This window comes from Microtus pennsylvanicus, chromosome 11 (assembly GCF_037038515.1).
Source record: "Microtus pennsylvanicus isolate mMicPen1 chromosome 11, mMicPen1.hap1, whole genome shotgun sequence".
Classification (NCBI taxonomy): domain Eukaryota; kingdom Metazoa; phylum Chordata; class Mammalia; order Rodentia; family Cricetidae; genus Microtus; species Microtus pennsylvanicus.
Genome location: NC_134589.1, coordinates 35,119,491 through 35,131,226, shown reverse-complemented (window position 1 = coordinate 35,131,226; position 11,736 = coordinate 35,119,491). Strand labels below are relative to the sequence as shown.

Genomic DNA, 11,736 nt, shown 5'->3' with positions numbered 1-11,736 from the left:
CACTAACACAGCTACATGTAGAAACACATGGACACACTACACAGCCAGGTGTAGAAGCACATGGACACACTAACACAGCCAGGTGTAGAAGCATATGGACACACTAACACAGCCAGGTGTAGAAACACACGGACACACTAACACAGCTACATGTAGAAACACACGGACACACTAACACAGCTACATGTAGAAACACATGGACACACTAACACAGCCAGGTGTAGAAACACACGGACACACTAACACAGCTACATGTAGAAACACACGGACACACTAACACAGCTACATGTAGAAACACACGGACACACTAACACAGCCAGGTGTAGAAACACACGGACACACTAACACAGCTACATGTAGAAACACACGGACACACTAACACAGCCAGGTGTAGAAACACACGGACACACTAACACAGCCAGGTGTAGAAACACACGGACACACTAACACAGCCAGGTGTAGAAACACACGGACACACTAACACAGCCAGGTGTAGAAACACACGGACACACTAACACAGCCAGGTGTAGAAACACACGGACACACTAACACAGCCAGGTGTAGAAACACATGTACACACTAACACAGCTACATGTAGAAACACATGGACACACTAACACAGCTAGGTGTAGAAACACACGGACACACTAACACAGCCAGGTGTAGAAACACATGTACACACTAACACAGCCAGGTGTAGAAACACACGGACACACTAACACAGCTACATGTAGAAACACACGGACACACTAACACAGCTACATGTAGAAACACATGGACACACTACACAGCCAGGTGTAGAAGCACATGGACACACTAACACAGCCAGGTGTAGAAGCATATGGACACACTAACACAGCCAGGTGTAGAAACACACGGACACACTAACACAGCTACATGTAGAAACACACGGACACACTAACACAGCTACATGTAGAAACACATGGACACACTAACACAGCCAGGTGTAGAAACACACGGACACACTAACACAGCTACATGTAGAAACACACGGACACACTAACACAGCCAGGTGTAGAAACACATGGACACACTAACACAGCCAGGTGTAGAAACACACGGACACACTAACACAGCTACACATAGAAACTCACAGACAGACTAAACGCCCATGAGTTGGACACTGTCAATGAGAGGATTGTATGGTTTGTGGATGATATTTCAGTAACAGAAATATATAAATAAGTCCTGGAATTTAGGAAAATCCTGTATTTAGAAAATTGAGGAATGTTAGACTTCAACCCTTCTGCTGAACAATCTAAGAAACTGTGGAGACTCTCTGGAGACTCTGTTGCTCCATGCTGACTTCTCCCTAAGCATGCATTTTTCTTTGCTTATCAATATATGGTTTTCCTTTTTTTTTTTTCTGAGACAGGGTTTCACTGTAGTTTTGGAGCCTGTCCTGGAACTTGCTCTGTAGACCAAGCTGGCCTTGAACTCACAGAGATCTGCCTGCCTCTGCCTCCCAAGTGTTAGGATTAAAAGTGTGCACCACTACTGTCCAGCACCAATATATGTAGTTTTATTTTTTCTGAAAAATGCATAACTAATTTCTTTTTTATCTCAGACCGACAGTATCTGTCATCTCTCTATCTGTTCATCCACCCACGAAACCACCCATTCATCCATCTATCTATGTCTTTTTACACATTTTTTTTAACCAGAAGGAAGCTTGGGTATTAAAATTGAGCATACACATTTGTTTTGTGGTTTATTTAGAAAGCCAAGTCCCGGCAAGGAGATGGGCTGAAAACTGAGTTTGTTAAGCCCATATTCTCAAAGTCACACCTGACAATCAGGACACCAAATAGAAGGTGTCCTATCTAGATGTCTCTATTGCTGTTATAAACCCTAACCAGAACTAACTAGAAAAAAGTAAGGGTTTATTTTTAGCTTACAGGTTACAGTCTGTCATTGAGGGAAGCCAGGGCAGGAACTCAAGACAGGAACTGAAACAGAGGCCCTGGGGGAGCTCTGCTTGCTGCCTTGCTCTCCAGCTCACATCCAGTTAGTTTTTATGTGCCCTCCCCCAACTGCCCCTCCCCCCACACACCAGGACCACCTGCCCAGGGTGACACCACTCACAGTGAGTTGAGCCCCTCCCACATCAACCATTACTCAAGGAAATGCTCCCACAGACTTGCCCGCAGGCCAATCTGCTAACAAAACAAAACAAAATAAAACAAAACTAACCAGCACCGGAAGACTGTAGGAGGAGGGGGCCACTCATTTGTTCCTAGCTGCCCAGCCTTGAAATAATCACATAGAAACCATATTCATTAAAACACTGCTTGGCCCATTAGTTCTGGCTTATTATTGGCTAACTCTTTTATTAATTTAGCCCATTTCTATTCATCTGTGTATCACCACGTGACAGTGGCTTACCCGGTAAAATTCCCAGCTTCTGTTTCTGGTGGCTCCATGGCATCTTCCTGACTCTGCTTTCTTCCTCCCAGAATTCAGTTCCGTCTTCCCCGCCTACCTAAGTTCTGCCCTATCAACAGGCCAAGGCAGTTTCTTTCATTAATGAAAGCAACACATAGACAGAAGGATCTCCTACACCAGAAGGTAAGAATTTCTCTCAGGATTTAAGATGACTGAGGATGAATGAGAAACTCTTAAGAAAGCATTTAAACAGGATGTTGAAATTACAATGTGTGAAGTCAACTTGGTGGTTTATGAAAAATATAAGTTCCAGAAGACAGAGTCCGTGTCTCAACCATCATTGCCTTATGCACCTCTGGCATAGCAGATGTTCATAGACACATGAACGAAGAAAGGAATGACTAAATAAATAAAATTACTTTTAGTAGAGTTACATTCCTGGCCCTGGTTCAGATATATACAATTATCCTAGGTTGGTAAAATCTGTCTGAATGCTAATGTCACCAACCAGCATTTATATTTCCTTAACTCTGATAATACTTTTTTAAAAAATAGTACTTCTGAAATCACAGTGCCTTTTATGGGTGATTTATGTAGGTAATGTAATGTTTTTTTTTTCTGAAAAACTGTTATTAAATCAATGGTGATCATTGCCATCCCAGAGTCAAGGAAACTGGCTTGTCAATACCTTCCTGTAAAAGTTTTGTGATCTCAGAAGATGCAGGAGGCGTCCGTGTGAATCATTTGAAATGTTGGTCATGTGGAAGACGGAGTCTGACAAGGATAAAGAGAAGAGCCTCACCGATCCAAAATTCACCCGCATGGGTTCAAGATAAGGAATTCATGGTTCAATGGCATCATGAAGGGAAGAAATCTAGGAGTTTCGATGATCTGCAAGGTTGGTAAAATCATCGATGTAGCCAGACAGGGTGATGCACTCCTGTAATCGCAGCATTCAGGAGGGTGAGGCAGGAGAAGCCTGAGTCTGAAGTCAGCCTGGACTATACAGAAACAAATCAGCGCTCTGGAATGGAGTTGTAGTCAGTTGGTAGAGTTCTTGTCTGCCAAGCATAAAGCTATGGTTCAGTGCAGCATTGCATGAACGGAGCATGGCATGCATTACACACCTGTTCAAGAATATCCTCCAGTATACATAACTCAATCTGGGCAATAATCAACTCTATATCAAAAAATAAAATCATGTAATATCACTAGGCGCAAGTTATCAATAGGAAGAGGTCCCAATGCAAATTCAGACTCATCTCTGGCTGGGTGTGTGATGGAGGAAGGTCATTGGTTAAGTAATAAAGAAACTGCTTGGCCTCATAGGTTAAAACATAGGTGGGAGGAGTAAACAGAACAGAATGCTGGGAGGAAGAGGAAGTGAGCTCAGAGGCCACGCTCCCCTCTCCCTGGCAGACGCAATCAATGAAGCTCCAACCCAGGATGGACGTAGGTTAAGATCTTCCCTGGTAAGCGCACCTCGTGGTGCTACATAGATTATTAGAAATGGGTTAAAAGGTTGAAACTAATGGGCCAAGCAGTGTTTAAATGAATACAGTTTGTGTGTTATTTCGGGGTATAAGCTAGCCAGGCAGCCGGGGTGCTGGGGACGCAGCCCCGCCGCTCCTATTACTACAGGTGTGGAGGTGCACACCTTTACTCCCAGCGCTCAGGAGGCAGAGGCAGGAGGATCTCAGAGTTCGGAGCCATCTTCTCTGCCTCCTGTCCAGGAACGTGCTAACTATGTCTGCCCACGTGCTTGCAGAGGGAAGTGTGCACACAAGAATGCAATGGAAAAAAAGGATCCCAAACCTACGTTCTTACAGTTCCTTTGACTTTGGGAGTCTATGATCAGTGTGAGATGACCGTTTGTGTGCAAGGTTGTTCTCCAAAGGCAGTTCGTGTTAAACAGAGGGGAGCCAATCCCCACCGACGGGCTTTGCTGTGTAGATCCTTACTTCCACGGTAGCAATGAGGTCTGATCTCTGCGGAAGGGACCTGGATGGCTGGCAGTGCTTCAGTCCCCGAAGTCCTGCAGTTCAAGGATGAGAAGAAACACTGGTTGGAAGGTCTGGGCACAGGAAGAGCCACCCTGAGGCTCCTGGGCCTCTGCCTTGCTTGCCGCCTGCCCTTGTGCCCTTTCTTTCCCTGTATTCATGGCTGCTCGCTTGCTCCTGACTTCTTCCTCCTGAAGTTAATCAGTCCTCTGGACAGCCCCTGCACGTAGACATTGGTATGTTCCGTTTTCTAGGTGGGGGTAGGGGCATCAATTCTTCCCTTGCTCACTCATCTCTCCCCCTACTGCTCCCTGTCATACCTGCTGCTGCCTCGGCCTGTTTACTTATCTGTGTTTGCTTACAGGTAGGCTTTGCCCAGCCCTGCCCTGTCAGACCGGCAGGTCATTCCTGCTGTTACCTTGTCCCGTGTTTCCCAGGAAGTTTTTACTTCAGCCAGTATTTTATCCAGCCTCTCCTTGCAGCCCTGATCACCTCGTTTTGGCATGGAGAATCTGACAATACAAAATTGCTGGCACATTCGGGAGACTTTTTGGGAGGGTTGTAGGGCTGTCTCACCCATTTTAGGTAGGGTGTTGTTTCTACAGCACCTGCCCAGGGAGAGACAATATCTCCCCTTCCTCTGAGACAAACCTAGGCACGATTTCACCGAAGTCGGCTCTGAGGAACCATTGAGTTTTGGGAGTTTAATAAGAGAGTATAGAAAGGGGTTTCCTACAGGAGTATAGGTACTCCCCGTCAGAGGTCACACCAGAAAGTCTTTCCCCAGCAGGGTGGCATCTGTCTCATGGGCCCGCAGATGGACCCCACACACCCCTAGTCCTCCCCAGTCTGTATATTCTGGTCCCTCCCCAAGGCCATGTGCAGTTAGGGCAGAGAAGCACACCACAGGCTGTCGTGAGCAGCTGGATGTTCAGGTGAGGCCTCAAGATGGCATTTGTTTGTGCCAGAGGACAGTCCCGTGCAACAGGTGGCCTTCAAGGCTCATTTCATCCTGAGCACTCGAGATTGGCTCTAAACCTCCTGTAGATCCTGGCGCTTTCTTTCATTTAATATTGTAAATGATTATTTAAGGTCTCTTCTCTGACAGAGAAACACGGAAATGATGTTTAGATATTTGCTTATATAACCACTCGTTTATAAAAAATTTAAAAGTCTTAGAGCTAAGGCACTGGGCATAGCTCCAGGCTCCCAGTGTGAATTGATTAAAGGAATGCTCTGTCCCCTCCTCCTTCCCCTCCCTTTCTTCCTCCTTCTCCCCCTCCCTATTCTTCCCCTCCTCTTCTTAACCTTCTCTTTTTCTTCCCCTCCCCCCCTTTCTAACCCTCTCTTTTTCCTCTTTCTTCTCCCTCTTTGGGGATGAGGGTCTCATTCTATTGCCAGACTGGCTTTAAACACCCAGCCCTCCTGCTTAAGCCTGAACTGGGACTGCACACATCACTCCTGGCTGGAGTACCTCTAAGGGTACAGAGCTGAGCCAGAATGAGGCTCAAAGTGCTAATAAACACACCAAGACCCACTTTAAAGTTGCTAATCCCAGAATCTGCTTGCCTTGGCAGTGGCCTCTAGGATTTATGATTTCTCTATTACGAAGGTAAGTCAGACAAATTCACAGCCTTTTTAGAAAGACTCTTGGACAAAAATTTTCATGAAACCAACACCAACAGCCGCATCAAAAGCAGAAGATGAGGACTGACTGGGGATGTACCTACAAAGTACTCGAGGAAACTGACTGTTGTGTTCAGTCAAACGCTGATCCTCTCTCTTCATCCTCTGACCTGCTTTCCATCACCTTCCTCATCAGCGGGATTCACCCTGACCATAGAGAAAAATCTTGCAGAGACCTCAGCAATCAAGGAGCGGCTCTACGGTCTTTTAACCGGATTGTTCTATCTTATTTTAGCACCTTACATTTTCCTGCCACCGTCCTCCCCGACAGTCCCGCATTGAAATCAGTAAAGTCGCTCCGCGAAGGGAAGCGCTTGTCAGCCTCAGAAGATCTGAGCAGTCCCACGCCTGGGCCTTTGCAGTGGGCACTTCAAAGGCAAAGCAATCTAGTCACAGAGGGAGGAAGGTTAACAGAAATTATGACTTTTCGGGGTCTGGACTACTTTGAAGACCAAAGCGCGTTTGATCCTCGCTCTGATACCGGCTTCCTGATCCCACCACGTGGAGCGCATTGAATGGCAAGTGCTTCGTTCTCTTTCTTGCTCACGCCACCTTCCAATCAGCATAGCCTCGAGACAATGCTTACCGAACGCGAGGCCAGTACAGACCTCCTCTTCAGGGCAGAGTTTCCAATTCGTCTCATTAAGTAAAAGACATAGGCATTCGTGACAGAAAAGCTTTAAACTGTCAAAATTAAGAAATCTTAAAGATCACGTTTACAGACATCATCCAAAAAAGATATCTCACTGCATCTCCTGTGGGGCTTTATTTATACATTTTTAACAGCATTGGGATCATTCTAAAAATATACATATAGTGGGTATATATGGTTGTGCCCTATTTTCACTTCTAATTATAACACGAGGAAGAAGCGCATACTTTGGGAACTGATGTGAGTTCGGGGTTTAGTGAAAATACGCCTCTCATCGGAGCTGAAATTTGGGACTGTGCTATTCCGCCGAGCCTCATCATTCTGCCAGTTCCTTTCGCCTTAGAAAGTTGAATATTACATTTTCCCTAGATTTTAGAGTGAGATTTTGATTTTAGATTTTGAGCAGTGAGTATGATTGCTTGCAGTTAGACTTTATGACAAAATAAACATCAATTTGAGATATTTTGGGAGCCAGGTGTGGTCGTGTACACGCCTTTACCCCCAGCACTCAGGATGTAGAGGCAGGAGGATTGCTTTAAATTCAAGGCCAGTAGGGCTGCACAATGAGACTTTATCTCAAAGAAAAATAATGCTTTGCGGTTGGGGAGATGGCTCAGTCAATGAAGGTGCTCGCCACCAAGACTGACTACTCAGGTTCAATGCCCAGGACCCTCCACAGAAGAGATGTGATCATCTACCTCCACGCATGTGCTGTGAAATGCGTGCACACGCACACACAAGATAGATAAACTAATTTTAGAGTTGCATTTTCTTTCTTGTAAAATTCAAACCAGTTTGCACTAGGTTTGCTACTTATAAAATATGTTTATTTAATTCATTAGCACATTATAGACATCTAGCACTCCATTGGCTCTACTCAGCCTCCCTGAGGCAGTGATGTAGAGATTCCATATTACAAATATTTATTAAACTCTTCCATGTTATATCAGTTTTCCTCCCACACACCCATACTGCAGTCCTGGTACAAGACACACGAGCGGTGGTAATCAAGACTTAAATCTCTCTTTTCAAAAACTGTCAAAAGCTTGCTCCATCAGCATCCAGCGACAGGAGGAGATGTCTGCAGCCTACTACACGCCCCTGTGAGCCAGGTTTTAATTTGTTGAGAACGAAGGCAAGAGCCTATAAAAAAATCTTGGCAAAACACAGAACTGCTAATTTAATCAATTTTAGTAGTTAAAGCAGTGACTCCAAGCGCTAACACAATCTGTTGAAAGAACTACTTTCCAAGGTAGGGGAGATTCATTTATTTCTGCGTTTTCTTCCCAGTTTTCCAATCTAAGGCTAAGTGGGAAGCCATGGCTCTCACTCTGAAAGCCTCCTCCCCAGACTTAGGAAACAGACCCTGACTCAAACGATCCCCCTGAAGCGTTTGCAGGGACAGAACCCACAGCTGACTGACCCTGAGGAAGACACCCATTCATGAGCACTAGAAAATATGAAACTGGAAAGAAAAAGGTCCCAATATGTCACATAAAAAAATTAAAATAAAATCCAGCGGGAGAACCATGGAGCTTCAGACATAGCAATTGTTTGAGGTTATAATTTTAAACTGCTATATGGGTTAGATCTCTTGATGGTTTTGATGCTTTGAAAAAAGTCTAATTCACTCAGAATAACCTGTAAATAAGGTCTCCCATTTAGCTGCAGTGGAAACTGGAGGTCAATTACGTTCGTAGAAATAGAAAGTGGAATTAGAATGAGTTAGAATTCACCTTTTTCTTTTTTTGCAGCAGTGGGGGTTGGGGTGAGGAGCCAGGATCTCTCTACATAGCCGGGCTATCCTGGAACTCACTCTCTAGTCCAGGCTGGCCTCTGCCTCCCGAATGCTGGAATTAAAAGCCTGTGCCACCATGCCCATCTAAGAATTCACTATTTTTAACATAAAACATATGAACTGTGCTAAATATCCTTTAGAGGCTTTAATCTATGTGAACTAAGTCTGACCTAAGTGTGCAAGATGTACATTTGTCCCAAGTGGAACCATTTGCTTCATTGCCTTAATTTCAAATTCTTTAGAAAAATAAAAGTTACTTATTAAAAAAAAATAAAGTGCAGTCTGGTTTCCTAGTGAGTTCCAGGACAGCCAGAGCTACATAGTGAGACCCTGTCTCAAAAAAGAAAAGAAGGAAGGGAAGGAAGGAAGAAAGGAAGGAAAGAAGGAAGGAAGGAAGGAAGAAAGGAAGGAAGGAAAGAAGGAAGGAAGGAAGGAAAAGAAAAAAAGAGAAAAAGAAAAATTGCGCTGAACCTGGGGAAGGGGCTAAGGCTTCCTGTGCTCCAGAAGGCTCCATCTCTTGCTGATTTTGATGTTTCCCTTTTCTCATTGCCTCTCAACTGGATTCCTTTGGCCTCAGTACAGAAGTGCTAGGTTCCGAGTATGTTTGTCATTCCTGGTACATCCTTTGTACCCTCACAAAAAGCTGTACTCTCAATGAGACTCAGTACCTGGGCAATGGTTGCTATAGCAGAGAAAGGCTTTTGGGATACAAGAAATCCGAACACTGGCGCTCTCAGAGCATGGTCACTTTGCAAGATCTGTGTGCCCCTGAGACTGGATAATGTGTGCTTGGACCAGAGGGCTGAAGAATCACCAGCTAAGAAGCTTAGACAGACACCAAAACTATGAGGAATCTAAGAGTAGAGAGATCTGTGTTGCAGACCCAGAGAGAGCCCCTAGGGGTTTAAGAACCTTCTCTTCACTCAGACTACCTAGGTTGGGAGGCCGCAGACAGGGCAGAGGTAGCCTTGAAGCATTCTCTTGGCACTGGTGTGTTACGCCAAGAGATAAAAGGCTTTCCAAACACCTCCAAGTAACTCAGACTGAGGGAGGGGACTTGGGCGCCCCACCTGGTTCTGTCCAGCTCAGTAAGTGTAGAACATTAAGGTAGAAAGAGGCTGTAACAGGACACTGAAACAACGCTGTCTGAACAATGAGGAGGAATCAGAAGATGCCAATGAGAACCAGTGAAAAGGGGGGCGGGCACTGTCCACCTCACCCTGACACTGTAGCACCAGTCCCTAGGCGTCAGAAGAAAAAAGCCATGGGAATTCTAAAGAGACTAGGTGGCACACACACACAAAAATTAAATAAACGGGACTGGAGAGATGGCTCAGCAGTTAAGGCTGCCTTTCCCAAGGACCCGGGTTCAAACATTCCCAGCACCCACATGGCAGCTCACACCTGTCTGTAACTAAGTTCCAGGGAATCTAATACCCTCACACCAATGCACATAAAATTAAATTATTTTTTAAAACAAACAAACAGGGCCAGGGAGGTGGTTCAGTGCATAAACATGCTCGTTAGGAAAGCGTGAGCCCCGAGCGTGACTCCGTAGAACACTAGTGAGAACCAGATGCCGAGGCAACAACTGTCTATAATCCTGGGGCTCCTACAGGTGGGGTGTGGAGACCAGAGGACCCCTGGAAATCTGAGGGACAGGTAGCTTGGCGTATGCAGTAGAACAACAGCAAAGAGACCCCGTCTCAGACAAGTGGAAACTGGGGACTAGCGCCCAGGGTTGTCCTGGTCTCCAGAAATGTGCTGTCGCACACACGTGCCCGCACTCACACAGTGAGTACAGATGTACACACACACACAGAAATATCTTAAATATATTTTTAAAAAAGAAGTCGAGAGTTCGAGACCAGCCTGGTCTACAGAGCTAGGTCCAGGACAGGCTCCAAAGCCACAGAGAAACCCTGTCTGGAAAACCAAAAAAAAAAAAAAAAAAACAAAAAAAGAAGTCGAGAGGCTGTAAAGATGCCTTAGCAGTCAAAGAGTGTTCACTGCTCCATCAGAGAACCAGAGTTCAGGTGCTGGCACCTGCATCAGGAGGATCACAATGCCTGTTAACTCCAACTCCAAGAGATCTAGTGCCCCCTTGTGGCCTCAGTGGGTGACTGCACCCACATGTACTATACAGGCACACACAAACACACACACAGAAAAAAGTCTATTTTAGTCTTTTATTTTTGAGACTGAAATCTACTTACATCACTTCCCACTCCCTTTCCTCCCTCCAAGCCCTCCCATACACCCCTCCTTGCTCTCTATCAAACTCATAGCCTCTTCTTACATTAATTGTTACTACTTGCATCTATGAAAATATAGAGCGCTTTACGGATTTGCATGTCATCCTTCTGCAGGGCCATGCTAATCTTCTCTGCATCACTCCAATTTTAGGATACATGCTGCCAAAGCAAGCACTAAAATAAATACTTTTTTTTTTATGAAGAAATCAAACTGGGGAGGAGTGGAGCCGGGTCCGTTTCTGCAATACTGGTATACACCATGCCATTTATGCCGGGATGCGCCTCCCATGGATCCCCAATGGTGGTTCACTTTTGGAAACTGCTGTGTGTTTCAGACTTTGACTATGAGTTGGACATGTCGTAGGAGGGAAAAGAAAGACACATCTTTGCTGTCTCTGATCAGAATCATCCTCAGATTAGAATCACAGTCTCTTTGGGGGTGGGGTATCTTAGTTTTTTTTCAACAACAAGACTACTGATTCATCAAGATTCTAGAAAGAACCAAAGGATCGTCTTATGCCACCTGCTCTCATGAACTGCTCAATTGGCCTGACAGAGCGCGACAGTCATTTTTCTCCATTCCTGGGGCAAAGTAACCCCACATGCCACTGCCATGGCTCCCCGCCAGCTCTGACACCCCTGCTGTGCCCTGATGCTTTGCGATGTAGGCAGTGGGAGAGGCAAGGGACAGTGGAGGGGCTTCAGAAGTGTACTGGCTTCTCCTATTGCTTCCACACTGGTCTGCATCAAAACCATTCAAGATGAATGACTGTATCCCATTCCCTCCCTCCCCCTGCCCCCGGCACGCGCTGGGGATCAAACCAGGTCCTTGCACGGGCAGTTCCTGCAGCTGAGCTGCAGCCCCAGCCCTGTGGATTCTATTTTTAAAGATTTTTCGAGGAAGGCAATCTCCAATAACCTGTCCAGCGCATGATCTAT

At 45.5% G+C, this 11,736-nt stretch overlaps 1 non-coding gene across 1 annotated transcript; it reads right to left on the bottom strand.

The window, feature by feature from the left end:
• Positions 1-10,866: 10,866 nt before the first annotated feature.
• On the bottom strand, positions 10,867-10,972 carry LOC142832002 (U6 spliceosomal RNA). Its single transcript, XR_012907101.1, has one exon. It is a non-coding gene; the product is annotated as a U6 spliceosomal RNA (small nuclear RNA).
• Positions 10,973-11,736: the final 764 nt, after the last annotated feature.